Source organism: Pelophylax lessonae (assembly GCF_965119305.1).
Source record: "Pelophylax lessonae genome assembly, chromosome: 4".
Lineage (NCBI taxonomy): Eukaryota > Metazoa > Chordata > Amphibia > Anura > Ranidae > Pelophylax > Pelophylax lessonae.
The window spans coordinates 142,873,602-142,889,277 of record NC_138771.1 but is presented as its reverse complement, the minus strand read 5'-3'; the positions used below and the strand labels follow the sequence as shown (position 1 = coordinate 142,889,277).

The 15,676-nt window shown below is 47.3% G+C and overlaps 1 protein-coding gene across 5 annotated transcripts in view; it reads right to left on the bottom strand.

Annotated features, from left to right (window-relative positions):
* Positions 1-15,676, bottom strand: part of SHANK3 (SH3 and multiple ankyrin repeat domains 3) — a 669,097-nt gene that overhangs the window by 494,347 nt on the left and 159,074 nt on the right. The window lies entirely within an intron of this gene.

Sequence of the window (15,676 nt, the reverse complement as noted above, 5' to 3'; positions counted from 1 at the left end):
CATTTAATGGCTTGACAGTTAAGTGGAAAGCAAAGCAAAGCTGGGTATACACATACCAAATTTCGTCTGGTTTAACAAGAATTGGCCGAAATTTAGGTATGTGTGTCCCGCTGTCTGTTCAACAGAAGCCAGTCCAAAGCCCCCCACTGTGCTATTGTGTTCTTACAGGGGGACCAACCCCCCCCCTTCCCCCAACCCCACCGCCAGAAGAGACAGCTCAGTGCTCGTAGCCATTGGCTGCTGCTGACTGGATGCCAATCGGATGCTGGTTTTCCAGCATGCTCCTTCGATGGAAGCTGGTTTTGAGACTAGCTTCTGTCAGATAGGGTGCTGTACACACGGGCTGAATGTCAGACAGTTTCTACTGTACTGGCTTATTTCGGCCAATATTCAGCCAGTGTGTATCCATTATAATAATCTGCTTCTGCCAAATGGTCATGCTGGTGTAGCACTACTCCCATGGGAGCTGCTGAGTGTGGGTTCCCCTGGGTTACCATTAGCAACAGCAGAACATTCTGACATATTTCTCCAAGTGTTTTTACCTCAGACAAGGACCAGTCCAGTTTCTTTGGTTTTTATGTTTTATTAGGAACTTGGATAGGAGAAGGGATGAGTGGGATACTCCAACTGAACTGAACTATGCACAATAGGCAGGGACGTTCCGGAAAATTGCTGATTAACGCTGGTTAAATGCTGAATAATGCTGGTTAACGCTATGTTGAGCTAGTCATGGCTAGGCCGCTGATTCACTTTGCCCTTGGCTGCAAAAGAGTCCTTAAAGGTTCTTGAGGTAGCTAATCTTTAAGGTAGACTGTATTGCTGAGACTTCAGGGCCCTTCCTGGCGCCCCCTTTACCCCCTAATCTTTAGGGCTTGACAACTTGGCACCCCCTTTACTGTATCACTCTGGGTTAGCTGGCTCTTTGATCCCCTTGACCCCTCTGGAATGGCCCCCTCTCTTAGGCAGACCCCTGGGCAGATGCTTGAGTACTCACGACACTGTTTTTCCGGAAGTAGTCTGCCCAGTAGCTCCAGCACACTGGATCCTTACGCAGAACAGATCAACCCCTGGTCCCTAGGCCGACTGCCTGGACCACCTTCCTCACTTCAGCAGGAGGAGAGACAGCCATCCACCTCCTCCTGGGACTTTGCTCCAGCCAAAAGACACCCTGTCACATGCCCCCTTCGGATTTATTCCCAATCCCAGGATGCATTGCAGCAATGCCCACCCACTGAGACAGTCATAAACCCTGGTGTGCTATTGGCTAGGTTTCCTCCACTGTCCAACAAGGTCCCTCATTGGATACAGTGGGGAGACACCCCAGACTCAACAGGTCACACCTGGAAGCATTTGACAGGCTACCTAACAGATCAGACCCTCCTGATAAGCAGACAGGGCCACTCAATGCTTTACGTAGCACCGACCTAGAAGGGTGCTACACTGGAAAACCAGAATTCAATTACTGCTTGCAGTCAATAGCTCCAGTGCTGATCTTTGTATTCTGATGGTGGTGGGGCAATGGGGGTTGGGGCCTTGCTGTCAGCATACAATACATAGGCAGGGGAGATCCTTGCATCCACATCGTTTGTGTGGATGCCAGGAATCTGTCCGTTTTTTTCTTTATGTTCAATCCACTGGCTGACCGGAAAAAAAAAATCTATGTGTGCTTAACTATACTATACTGCTTAACTGTGACAGTTATTCATGGCAGGCCTTGATTGTGTCTGCTATGAAGAACAGTTCAATAGATGAGTTTCTGCATTTCACTGGAACATTAAAGCTCATCTTCCGCAAAAATAAATGCATTTCATACTAATGGAGTAAATTTCAGCTTTAAACCTGGTGCCCTTGCATCGTACATCTCATATGTCCTTCTGTAATCATTATTTTAAATCTACGATCAGAGAAAGGGAGCCAATCACTTCCTGTGGAGAAGACCAGTCACCTCTGCCTACTGTAAGGGCACAGGGTGACCAGCTGCCTCAATGTCCCTCATGTAACTTCATTTCAGACAGTGCTGAAGTTATGACATCGGTGCTGCCAGGTTCAGCACATGTGTGTATTAAAGCAACTCTATTTCTAAACTGAATGTATAACGTGAGGCCTAAGTTCACCTTTTCAAGAAACAGCCTGTGCAGACAAGGGGCCCAAGTAGATATTAAAAATCTGTACAGCTTTGTAAAACAATCATTCATTATATTGTTATACCTGTAGGCCATTTGGGTCCCCTCAGATGCCTGGATAAAATAAAAAATAAAAAAACTAATCAGCAACCCCCACTACCTGCCTTGTTGCTAGGATACGAACAAGAAAGAAAAAAAACAGCGCTAGCATCATATAAACATATATATAACATTCCAAATAAAGTGATATAATCAATGTAAAGTGCTCTTATGCTCCAATCTTCTTAAAAGTGCTGAAGTGCTCCACATAAAGAGGGGGGAGCAGTGTATCAGAGAGGGGGGAGCAGTGTGTCAGAGAGGGGGGAGCAGTATGTCAGAGAGAGGGGGGAGCAGTGTGTCAGAGAGGGGGGAGAGGTGTGTCAGAGAAGGGGGAGCAGTGTGTCAGAGAGGGGGGAGCAGTGTTTCAGAGAGGGGGGAGCAGTGTGTCTGAGAGAGGGGAGCAGTGTATCAGAGAAGGGGGAGCAGTGTCAGAGAGGGGGGAGCAGTGTGTCAGAGAGGGGGGAGCAGTGTCAGAGAGGGGGGAGCGTGTCAGAGAGGGGGGAGCAGTGTGTCAGAGAGGGGGGAGCAGTATCAGAGAGGGGGAGCAGTGTGTCAGAGAAGGGGGAGCAGTGTCAGAGAGGGGGGAGCAGTGTGTCAGAGAAGGGGGAGCAGTGTCATGGAGGGGGGAGCAGTGTGTCAGAGAGCGGGGAGCAGTGTGTCAGAGAGGGGGGAGCAGTGTGTCAGAGAGGGGGGAGCAGTGTGTCAGAGAGCGGGGAGCAGTGTCAGAGAGGGGGGAGCAGTTTCCGAGAGGGGGAGCAGTGTGTCAGAGAGGGGGAGCAGTATGTCAGAGAGCGGGGAGCAGTGTCAGAGAGGGGGGAGCAGTATGTCAGAGAGGGGGGAGAGGTGTGTCAGAGAGCGGGGAGCAGTATGTCAGAGAGGGGGGAGCAGTGTGTTAGAGAGGGGGGAGCAGTGTGTCAAAGAGGGGGGAGCAGTGTGTCAGAGAGGGGGGAGCAGTGTCAGAGAGGGGGGAGCAGTGTGTCAGAGAGGGGGGAGCAGTGTATCAGAGAGCGGAGAGCAGTGTGTCAGAGAGAGGGGAGCAGTGTATCAGAGAGCGGAGAGCAGTGTGTCAGAGAGCAGGGAGCAATGTCAGAGAGGGGGGAGCAGTGTGTCAGAGAGGGGGAGCAGTGTGTCAGAGAGCGGGGAGCAGTGTCAGAGAGGGGGGAGCAGTGTGTCAGAGAGGGGGGAGCAGTGTGTCAGAGAGGGGGAAGCAGTGTGTCAGAGAAGGGGGAGGGTGTCAGAGAGGGGGGAGCAGTGTGTCAGAGAGGGGGAGCAGTGTGTCAGAGAGCGGGGAGCAGTGTCAGAGAGCGGGGAGCAGTGTCAGAGAGGGGGGAGCAGTGTGTCAGAGAGGGGGAAGCAGTGTGTCAGAGAAGGGGGAGGGTGTCAGAGAGGGGGGAGCAGTGTGTCAGAGAGCGGGGAGCAGTATATCAGAGAAGGGGGAGCAGTGTCAGAGAGGGGGGAGCAGTGTCAGAGAGGGGGGAGCAGTGTGTCAGAGAGGGGGGAGCAGTGTCAGAGAGGGGAGAGCAGTGTCAGAGAGGGGGGAGCAGTGTGTCAGAGAGGGGGGAGCAGTATCAGAGAGGGGGGAGCAGTGGGTCAGAGAGGGGGGAGCAGTGTCAGAGAGCGGGGAGCAGTGTCAGAGAGGGGGGAGCAGTGTGTCAGAGAGGGGGGAGCAGTGTTTCAGAGAGGGGGGAGCAGTGTTTCAGAGAGGGGGGAGCAGTGTGTCTGAGAGCGGGGAGCAGTGTATCAGAGAAGGGGGAGCAGTGTCAGAGAGGGGGGAGCAGTGTGTCAGAGAGGGGGGAGCAGTGTCAGAGAGGGGGGAGCGTGTCAGAGAGGGGGAGCAGTGTGTCAGAGAGGGGGGAGCAGTGTCAGAGAGGGGGGAGCAGTGTCAGAGAGTGGGGAGCACTGTCAGAGAGGGGGGAGCAGTGTGTCAGAGAGGGGGAGCAGTGTCAGAGAGGGGGGAGCAGTGTCAGAGAGGGGAGAGCATTGTGTCAGAGAGGGGGGCGCAGTGTGTCAGAGAGGGGGGAGCAGTGTGACCGGTTACCTATAATACCCAGCTCACCCCACATCGCACACACAGCTCTTCATGCACCAGCCTCACCCCCCCCCCCCCAGCCGCAGCACTGTCTCGAACAGCTCCCCCACCTGTTCTCTGGTCTCCAGGGCAGCCAGGTCCCACAGCACTGCCGCCAGCAGCTCCCTCCCTGCTGCCTCCTGCTCCACTGCCATGAGTCAAGCTCAATGTGAGGAAGCCAGAAAGTAGCAGCACGCAGAGCTTGACCGCCATGTTTGGTTGGACCAGACAATGAGAGAGGAGGGGGGGCAGGAAGGGGCCGCACACCTCATGCCGGCCAGGCTGGACTTTGCGTGTCACCGGTACATAACACCGGAAAAGAGCTGGGTCCCGCACCAGTGCATGCTGGCGGCCAGGCTAGTAGGGAAACCAGCGGCCATGGCTGCGCCCCCTAGGCAGCAGTGCGCCCTAGGTGGCTGCCTAGTATGCCTAGTGGGAGCGCCGGCCCTGAATGGAGCCCCAGCTTTTCAGACTGGGAGTCAAACAGGCTTGATTTAAATAGGATTGATGGGTCACAAGGAACAGATCAAGAACTCCCCAGTCACCTCTAAGATGTTCCAGTAATCCTGCCGCACCTCCACCAGACACTAATTCACCAACACAGGAGCCCTGAGCACCCAGCCCCGCCCATATACTATGACACAGCGAAGTCACACGCAGGGCACACACCGAGAAGCAGCCGCCAATCAGAGAGCGAGACCTGAGCCCAGCGTACATAGCATATGAAAACGTTTGGTTTTTAATTTCTACACTCTATCTATTATCCCTTAACTACACAGACTATTTTCCAAGAAAAGGTGACCTTAGCATTTAAAGCTGTACCCATAAAGAAAATACTTAGCACTCCTGCTCCCTGCACCACTAAATGTTCCTCTGATGAAGACTGATCACCTGTAGAGACTGACACTTCCTGAAGTGTCAATATCCCTTGCTCTGCCCACAGTGCTCTGTGGTTCCTTCAGCCAAACCTTTTGTCTCTTGCACAGTGGAGTCACACTGACCACGGTGCCACTGCTGCCCGGAAATTATTAAATTGGAAAAAGTAATGCATGAGATGTAACCCACAGCAACCAATTATAATCTTTCACAGCACTGACCACAGTAAACTATATTGTGAATACTATGGATTCCTACAGTTTGTCCTTAAAAAAAAATTACACGTGGATAGAAATAACAGCTCTAAACAGCGTAGTTACCAACTGTCATCTATTGCATTAGGTAACAACTATTGGTACATTTACCCAAAGGGGGGCCTGTGATGAGCTCCTTTCATTACAGTAAGGTCATCAAAACTGTTTAGAGCTTTAATACATAGGGGGATAGGCCTGGAAGGGCGCCAGCATATGCAGGCTACAGTAGAAGATCCTGGATTTAGGCACAAAACACTGTCCAGTACCACCAGGCTTCGGCCATAAGTGCAACATAGCTTTGGGCAAGACCATGACAACTTTTTTGATGTCGGGGTGGGGCTTTTAATTCTAAGTATGTTTACTTGTTAAAGCAGAACTAAACCCTCCTATCCTTTACAGCCCAGGAAGTTACCATCTTAGCCTCTGTTGCCATGGTGTTGCACATGTGATCAGTTATGGATCCTACTGAAGAAGCCCAATCAGAGGGCGATACATGTAAAGGAAGGAGGAGCCCTACCTGTGACGTCACGCATCCACTGCCAGTTGCACAGAGTGGTAAGCAAGCAGACGGATTTTAAATGAGTTTGTTTGATTTTAGCTGATTGGTTTTAGGGGCATTTTAATAAATCTATTTGCACGGTGAGCACTATGTGGTTGCCATTATATTGCATATTACTGGTATAAAAAATACCTGGATTGAGAGCAGAGCTTTAACCCAAGACTTCATGCACACTGGACGTTATCCTCAAAATGCCAGTAGTAAGTTATAGCTGTAGAAGGAGTTTTTCAACTTTTTTGCAGTAGCGTCTTTCAGCGTTTTTTTTTTTAGCTTTTTTCAGCTGTAGTGTTTTTTTTAGCTTATTTTTTTAACAAAACTCAAAAAGGTTAATAAATGCAGAATAGCCGCGTTTTTCTGCGTTTTTTGGCACTTTTCAGCGTTTATAAGCTTTTATCAGAGTTTCAGCGTTTTTTCAGCTGAAAAACGCCTCTTAAAACTAGTGATCGACCAATATTGTTTTTTTAATGCAGATACCGATATTTTGGTCATCGCATATCGGTATTGGCCGATATCTGCTGATATTTTGGACATTTAAAAAAAAATTTTTATTATTTATTTATTTATTTTTTTTTTACAAAAAAAAATACCCCCAAACCCCTCCTCTGCGCTTAAAAAAGTTCAAAACGCCAAGTTTGGCTGTTTTGAATGCTGTCATTTTTTTTTTATTTGGCGCCAAGTACCCGGAAGTGATGTCATGACATTACTTCCGGGTTTTTACATGGAGACCCGATCAGAGCCGACTGCGGCTTTGATTGGGTCTTCTCTTTGGTGGCCGAGCATGTAGGATGTCCGGGTCTCCCGCTGGGACGGGAGACCCAGGCGAGCCACGGAAGGCGGCGGGAGGGGGGGGGGATGTCTCCTCCAGCTCCTTGTAATGACAGCCGAGCGTCTTCTCAGCCGCATTGGTTGTTATTACAAGACAGCCTACCGTCGGCTATGGACGCCGCTACTGGGGTGATGCCTGCAGCTAGCTGCAGGCATCACTCCAGTACAAGCACTTTCCCAAAATATCGGCAATATCGGTAACCTCAGGGGCCGATTCCGATATATCTGGGAAAGTGTAGATCGTCCCTCGATATATCGGCTTTGCCGATAATCGGTCGATCCCTGCTTAAAACCCACTAATTCAGGAGGGTTTTTCCAGCCAGAAAACGCCCCTGCCAAAAATTGCTGATAACAGCCTATGTGTGCATGGACACATAGGATAACATGCTGGGGTGTTTACTGGCTGCAGAAAAAAAATATCTGACGGCAAAAATCAGCAGCTGTAAAAGCATCCAGTGTGCATGAAGCCTTAGAACATGGGTGTCCAACCTTTTCACTTCTCTGGGCCACATTGAGTGTAGAGACATTTTCTCAGGCCGCATATAAAATATATACTATAGTTAAGGTATATGAGTAATAAAATGTCGCCGCGCCGCCGCGCCACCCGCACTAATTTAACACAACTAGAGGATGATCAAATGAACTGGAATCAGTATACAGAGGTTTACTTATTCTGAAAGATATTAAAGGAACACTCTAACCACCATGACCACTTCAAATCACTGGTAGGAGTCAGAAACACTGCACATGCTCGCCTCTCCCCTCCCCTTCGAGGCAGCCTGTGCCTACCGTTAGTGGGAAGCCGCTGTGGTCGTGCCCCCAACCCGACTTCCTTCCTCCCTAGCAAAAAAAAAAAATTGTCAGGGGGCAGTGGGCCGCAGGTTGGACATGCCTGCCTTAGAAGGAAGGAGGGTGTCCATCCCAGAGGGATCAGCGATAGATGTAATTCAGAGCATTTGATTGCCATCTGTGAGGTGAGCAGGTTTTTCACCCGGAAGACACAGTATACTGATTCACAATGAAGAAAATTATATAAGAGCACAGTAGTGGAAGAGTTTTACAGAAAGGCCTTTTTTTGTGGATGTTTTTTTTGTGTATGTGGACTTTTTTTGTTATATATACACATGGATATATGGCACACTAGCGCTGCACCATTTTTCTGTTTATTTGGTTTATTCTGGTGTAGTGAACCACTAAATTGGTGTCAAAGCAGCAACTATATACACTATCTCACAAAAGTGAGTACACCCCACACATTTTAGTGAGTGTACAGCTTGTATAACAGTGTAAATTTGCTGTCCCCTAAAAACAACTCAACACACAGCCATTAATGTTTAAACCGCTGGCAACAAAAGTGAGTACACCCCTAAGTGAAAATGTCCAAACTGGGCCCAATTAGACTCGATAGTGTTACAAGGTCTCAGGTGTGACTGGGGAGCAGGTGTGTTAAATTTGGTGGTCTCTCATACTGGTCACTGGAAGTTCAACATAGCATCTCATGGCAAAGAACTCTCTAGGGATCTGAAAAAAAGAATTGTTGCTCTACATAAAGATGGCCTAGGCCAGTGATGGCGAACCTTGGCACCCCAGATGTTTTGGAACTACATTTCCCATGATGCTCAACTACACTGCAGAGTGCATGAGCATCATGGGAAATGTAGTTCCAAAACATCTGGGGTGCCAAGGTTCGCCATCACTGGCCTAGGCTATTAGAAGATTGCCAAGACCCTGGAACTGAGCTGCAGCACGGTGGCCAAGACCATACAGCGGTTTAACAGGACAGGTTCCACTCAGGACAGGCCTCGCCATGGTCGACCAAAGAAGTTGAGTGCACATGCATTAGCATCATATCCAGAGGTTGTCTTTGGGAAATAGACATATGAGTGGTGCCAGCATTGCTGCAGAGATTGATGGGGTGGGGGTCAGCCTGTCAGTGCTCAGACCATACGCTGCACACTGCATCAAATTGGTCTGCATGGCTGTCGTCCCAGAAGGAAGCCTCTTCTAAAGATGATGCACAAGAAAGCCCACAGTTTGCTGAAGAGAAGCAGACTAACGACATGGATTACTGGAACCATGTCCTGTGGTCTGATGAGACCAAGATAAAAGTATTTGGTTCAGATGGTGTCAAGTGTGTGTGGTGGCAACGAGGTGCGGAGTACAAAGACAAGTGTGTCTTGCCTACAGTCAAGCACAGAGGTAGGAGTGCCAACATGTACTGTGACATACTGAAGCAGAGCAGGATCCCCTCCCTTCAAAGACCGCGGGGCAGTATTCCAACATGATAACGACCCCAAACACACCTCCAAGTCAACTACTGCCTTGCTAAAGAAGCTGACGGTAAATGTGATGGACTGGCCAAACATGTCTCCAGACCTAAACCCTATTGAGCATCTGTGGGGCATCCTCAAACGGAAGGTGGAAGAGTGCAAGGTCTCTACCATACACCAGCTCTATGATGTCATCATGGAGGAGTGGAAGAGGACTCCAGTGACAACCTGTGAAGCTCTGGTGAACTCCATGCCCAAGAGGGTTAAGGCAGTGCTGGAAAATAATGGTGGCCACACAAAATGTTCACACTTTGGGCCAAATTTGGACATTTTCACTTAGGGGTGTACTCGCTTTTGTTGCCAGCAGTTTAGACATTAATGGCTGTGTGTTGAGTTATTTTGAAGGGACAGCAAATTTACACTGTCATACAAGCTGTACACTCACTACTCACTACTACATTGCAGCAAAGTGTCATTTCATGAAAAGATATAATAAAATATTTACAAAAATGTGATGGCTGTACTCACTTTTGTTAGATACTGTGTATATATAAATATTTATATATTTTTATGAATTTCACATAATATTAGCGCACAAAGTTATTTTTTGTTTGTTTTGATTGTTGTATTCCTAAGAATTCACTACAGCACTCAGTGAAGGGTAGCGCTGATTGTATTTTTGATTTAGTACTGTTAGTGCCGGTTAACATTTGTGCGGCAGCGGCGATCGCATGTAATGTCGGAGCGCACTGCTCCTTCATTACATGCGATCGGCTGTGCGGTGCGAGTTTAGCCATACACTTTGTATGGCTAAATTCGCACTGCACCCGCAGCAAAGACGCACAGGACCCTTTTTTGCAGCCGCATCAGGATCGGATCGCACAGTGGTTCACACTTGTGCGATCCGATCCTGTGCGAACTGTAAGATCGCACTGCGATATGCGATCAAACTGGGGGTGTTGTTAAGATTTCATTGACACCCCCAGCGTATCGCATATGGCAGTGTGAACTGCCAGGGGTGCGTTTGCGATGCGGGAACAGGCTGCAAATTCGCAGCCTTCCCGCATCGCATAAGTGTGAACCGGCACTCAAAGTATGTTTACTTGTTAAAGCAGATTTAAACCCTCCTATTCTTTACAGCCCAGGAAGCTACCATCTTAGGCTCTGTTGCCATGGTGTTGCACATGTGATCAATTATGATACCAGCCATTTGATGGCTTGATGGTTTGCTTGCAAGCACAAGCAACTGTGACACTTATCTTTCAAGGCATGCCTTTAATATAACTGTTTTGGGAAACTGTTAAAGTGGAACTAAACCCTAATATACTTTACAGTCAAGGAAGCTGTCATCTTATGCCCCATACACACGTGCAGATTATCTGCAGACTTTTGTCTGCAGACGTACCTTTTTTATGTAGTGCAAGGGCCTGCCGGATTGCATACAAATTGAAAGTGTTTAGGTTTGACCTCATATTATATGGTTTTGGTAAGTCTGCAGACAAAAGTCTGCAGATAATCTGCACGTGTGTATGGGGCATTACCCTCTGTTGAATCTGCAGTTGCTATGGTGCTGCACATGTGATCAGTTATGACACCAGCCAGTTGTTGTTGCTGACAGTTTGGTTGACAGCACAAGCAACATATTGTGTTGCTGCCTTGAATATAGTTGTTTGGGAAATCAGTTATATTGATGGGTTTAGTTCTCCTTTAACCGTTTCCGGACCGCCCGCCACAGTTTACTGCAGCAGGCAGCCCCTCCTGCGCGAACCAGTGTAGGACTATGTCGGTTGTGCGCGTGGTGCTGGGGGGCGAGCATGCGCCGCCGCCAGCGCGCTCCCACCCCCACTAGGCAGCGGGGATGCTGATGCACAGGGCTGGTGGCACCCATTGCCGCTGGCCACCCGCATTCCCTCCCCGCTGAAAAAGAACGGTCAGCTGTTGTAAAAACAGCCGACCGTTCTTCTCTCTGAAATGATCACATAGCGCCTGTGATCCTTCTATATAGGATCACAGGTCTCTATTTCACAAGCCCCTCCCCCACAGTTAGTAAACACTCCCCTAGGCTTATATTTAACCCTTTGATCACCCACTAGGTTAACCCCTTCCCTGCCAGTGTCATTATTACAGTAACAGTGCATATTTGTAGCACTGGTTACTGTAGTAATGTCACTGGTCCCCCCAAAAGTGTCAGGAAGGTCAGTTAGGGGTCTGATCTGTCCATAGCAATGTCGCAGTCCTCCTAAAAATCGCAGATCGCTGCCATCACTAGTAAAATAAATAAATAAATAAAACTGACATAAATCTTTCCCCTAGTTTGTAGATGCAATAACTTTTGCGCAAACCAAAAATATGTAGCAGAATACAAATTGGCCTAAAAGGATAATTTTTTATTTGGGGGGGGGGGGGGGATGTTATATAGCAGAAAGTGAAAAATATTGTTTTTTTTTTTTTTCTCAGAATTGTCGTTTTTTTTTTTGTTTATAGCGCAAAAAATAAAAATCGCACAGGTGATCAAATACCACCAAAAGAAAGTTCTGTTTGTGGGAAAGAAAAGGACATCAATTTTATTTCGGTACAGCGTCGCACAACCGCGCAATTTTCTAGTAAAGTAACGCAGTGCCGAATCTGAAAAAATGGCCTGGTCATTAAGGGGGCGAATCCTCCCGGTCCAGAAGTGGTTAAAGTGGAACTTTAGGCCACAATTAAAAACTGGTGTACATGCAGGAATTTTATTGCAGAAGAGACATGTTTTGTCTCTTCTGCATTAAAGTTACTTATCTGCCTGTGGACACTGAGCCACACACATGCAGCTCACTGTACAAATTCAGCAATACTGGATCTGACTGAGCTGTTGCGCATGCCCAGGAGTGACATCATCCCCACCCAGGCCAATGAAAGCGGATGGTAATCGGGACCTGGAAGCAGGCCACCAAAACATGTCAGTGGCCGGGCAGGGAGCTTGGGGACGATGCATTAATGGAGCCAAGGTGAGTATAGTTTCACTTAAGGTCTAAAGAACTGGAGAAGACTGGAGCCCTGATCAAGCATAGCATGCTGAGGGTCAACACCTCCTCTCTTATGTCTACATCCTATGAACAGTCTGAGACATTGTTGGTTGCCAAGCAACCACTCAGCTTGTCAAAGCAGTGTTACAGGATAAATTGGAATTTTGAAGAGTAATATTAATTGGTTCCTGTCTAAATTAAGTCTACTATACAAGACAGGGACCCTAAATTGAAAGCTCCTTGAGGGCAGGGACTGAAAGCGGAACTAAACCCCCCTATAGTTTTCAACCAAGGAAGCTTGGCTACCTACTATAAAACTATGAAAGCTGCCATCTGAGCCTGTGTTTGATCTTCCACTGACATGACCCTGCACATGTGATCAGTTCTGACATCGGCCATATGATAGTTTGACAGTGGAAGCACAAGCAATGTGACAATTACATTCTCTGCACTTGTCAGGAAAGTAACTCTTTTTTAAAACTGTTAAATCGATGGGTTTGGTTCTGCTTGAAGTGAATGCCCAATGTATGAGTAAATTGTAAAAACTTATAATAAATGAAAAGAGTGGATTTGATCCTCTTTGTGGGCTTTCTGCAGCACCTTGAAAATGGAGAAGGAGAACCCCTGTGGGTACAACATATGGCGCTTTTCCACTGCATGGAACCGAACGGTTCGGCTCGCTTTTGTGCTTTTCCACTGCTGGTACCGCATGGTACGGTGTAGGAACGGTTCGGTACGGTATGGGAAGGCGGCGCTTTTCCACTGCATGGAACCAAACGGTACGGCTCTCAAAAACAGTACAACCTCGATTGTGGTTCCAAGAGGTACCATACCGGTACCATATCCCACAATCCTTTGCATGCAGTCACTACTAGCCACTGATTGGTCAGAGAATCGTTGTTATCCCACCCACTTAACTTTAGTACTACTTTAGTGGAAAAGCAAACCATACCATACCATACCGAACCGTTCCAACACCGTACCATGCGGTACCAGCAGTGGAAAAGCAAACCGGGCCAAGCAGGGCCGAGTAGAGCCGAGCCGGTACTTGCAGTGGAAAAGTGCCAATAGAGTACCTTGCACCATGCACCAGGTCAGAACACCCAGAATTCCTCCACTGACCTCTATGGACAAATTGAGATTTAAAAAATGTCTCTGTACAGATACTACAGAGTGGCATCCTCAGGTGGCGTAGCAGGGTGCCACATTTTGATTAGCCATAGCAGGTATTTGAGTTACTTTTAGGGCCCATTTACACCATATACTGTACATTGGACTGCACTGGGCAGCCTTGCCCAACACATAGACAAGGCAATTTTCCTTGAGTCCTACATGCTGATGTGGTGTGTGCTGAAAACAGGACATATATAACATTTTACAAGGCAGTGTGTTGTGACACAGTACCTACCTACAGATTCACTTTGCTGCACTATGCATTATTCTCCAGCTCTGCTACAATTGCACCATTCTAAGATATCTACCATCCTTGTAATGGCCAAGCCTGATCTCAGGCTATGCTGTAGACCTTAGTGAAGATCACGTATTTGAGCTCAAAATCTCAAATCCTTGTATATTTTTTGGCTTTCACCACATTTCATATGAGTAGTGCCATTACCAGTACTAACATGATGCTGTAACACTGCTGCCTTATGACACCATGTGTGGTGACTCACTGTAAGGGGCTCCTACGGAAGGACTGCTGTATAGTTCCATGATTGAGCAGTGCCACCTATAGAAACATGAGCAAGTAGTGCCATGGCAAGACAGAGTTTCAGAGTCAAGCAGTGCTTTCTAAAGAGACATAACCCAAGGCCACCCCAAATGTCAGACTGAAATTGTTATATTGTAACAATACTGTAACAATGATCTGGTATGTTATACTGTAACAAATAATCTTAAATCCCGTAAAATGAAATTTACTCTGTCAGCTCCCATGGAAGCTTTGCAGTGCTAGGCACTGCAATCTTATGCAAGGACCACAGTTAATCACAGTCCTGAGCCTGCTGGCGATGCACTGTCATCTCCAGCACTTCATTTCTCCAGTAATGTAGAAAGGCTTCCCCTCTACACATGTGCAATATACACCCCATCTGAAGGCACACAGCATAGTGTCTATACACATCCTCCCATTACATATAAGATCCATAATGATACGGCGTCTACTGCACTATTCCCTTTCTTGGCAAAGCAATCCTGTCTACTACACAACTTGGCCAGCTACTGCTAACTACTGCACTTGCCATTCTATGAGGACAGGCACTGCAAAAGCACAGCACAGAAATCCCCATCCACTGTACTCAAGCCCTGCTAGTCATAGCCGCCCCAACCAACATGAGACTGCACCTGGGATACATGTGAATACGGGCCACAGAAATGTACATTATAAGCTTAGACATCAATGTAGGCAAAAAACCACCAATATATTCATATCTTCCAACACTGAAACATGGAGCCTACAGATGAAGGGGGGCACATACCAGCCAGCACAGGTATTTCATATACCATGAGAGCTCAGACATATCATTAGAGAGATAGACAGACAGATAGATCATTTGAATATTGGGTGGATGAATTAAATGAAGGACGATAGATAGATAGATAGATAGATAGATAGATAGATAGATAGATAGATAGATAGATAGATAGATAGATAGATAGATAGATAGATAGATAGATAGATAGATAGATAGATAGATCATTTAAATAATGGATTAATAGATGGGGGAATAGATGGAAGGAGGGGAGGAAGGAAGGTGGATAATAGATTGAAGGATAGGTAGATCATAGGAAGGAAGGAAGGAAGGAAGGATAGGTAGATCATTTAAAGAATGAATGGATAAATGGATGGGAGGATATATATATATATATTCAGGCAGGTTTGCTAGCTGCATCCCTGGAATGACACATGTGGCTGGTACAGAGGATGATCCATGCTCCCAGGACAGGTGTTCATTGTGTGTATCCCGGTGTGACATGTCAGGGCTGGTATTGGTGACAGTGTCTCCCGGTGTATAGAATGTCTATAGACAGTATAGTATACTATAGGGTGTATTGCCAGCCCCATAGTAATGCAATGCCCAGGTCTAGTGTATGCACAGTATATAGTGTATTCCTCCATAGTACAGAGCTATGTTCAGGTACATACAGAGTATATGGAGTATATGGATGAGACAGACTCAGAGAGATGCACGGAGTGGTCTATACAAGGTATAAAGATGAATGCATATAGTGGGGTATAGAGCAGGGTATACAGAGACATGCCTGGAGTGGGGTATAGAGCAAGGTATAGAGCAGGTTATAGAGAAACATGCCTGGAGTGGGGTATAGAGCAGGGTATACAGCAGGGTATACAGAGAAATGCCCAGAGCAGGGTATACAGTAGGGTATAGAGGAGGGTATACAGAGAAATGCCCTGAGCAGGGTATACAGCAGGGTATAGAGCAGCAGGGTATACAGAGAAATGCCCAGAGTGGGTATACAGCAGAGTATACAGAGAAATGCCCAGAGTGGGTATACAGCAGGGTATATAGAGAAATGCCTGGAGTGGGTATGCAGAAGGGTATACAGAGAAATTCCTGGAGTGGGTATGCAGAAGGG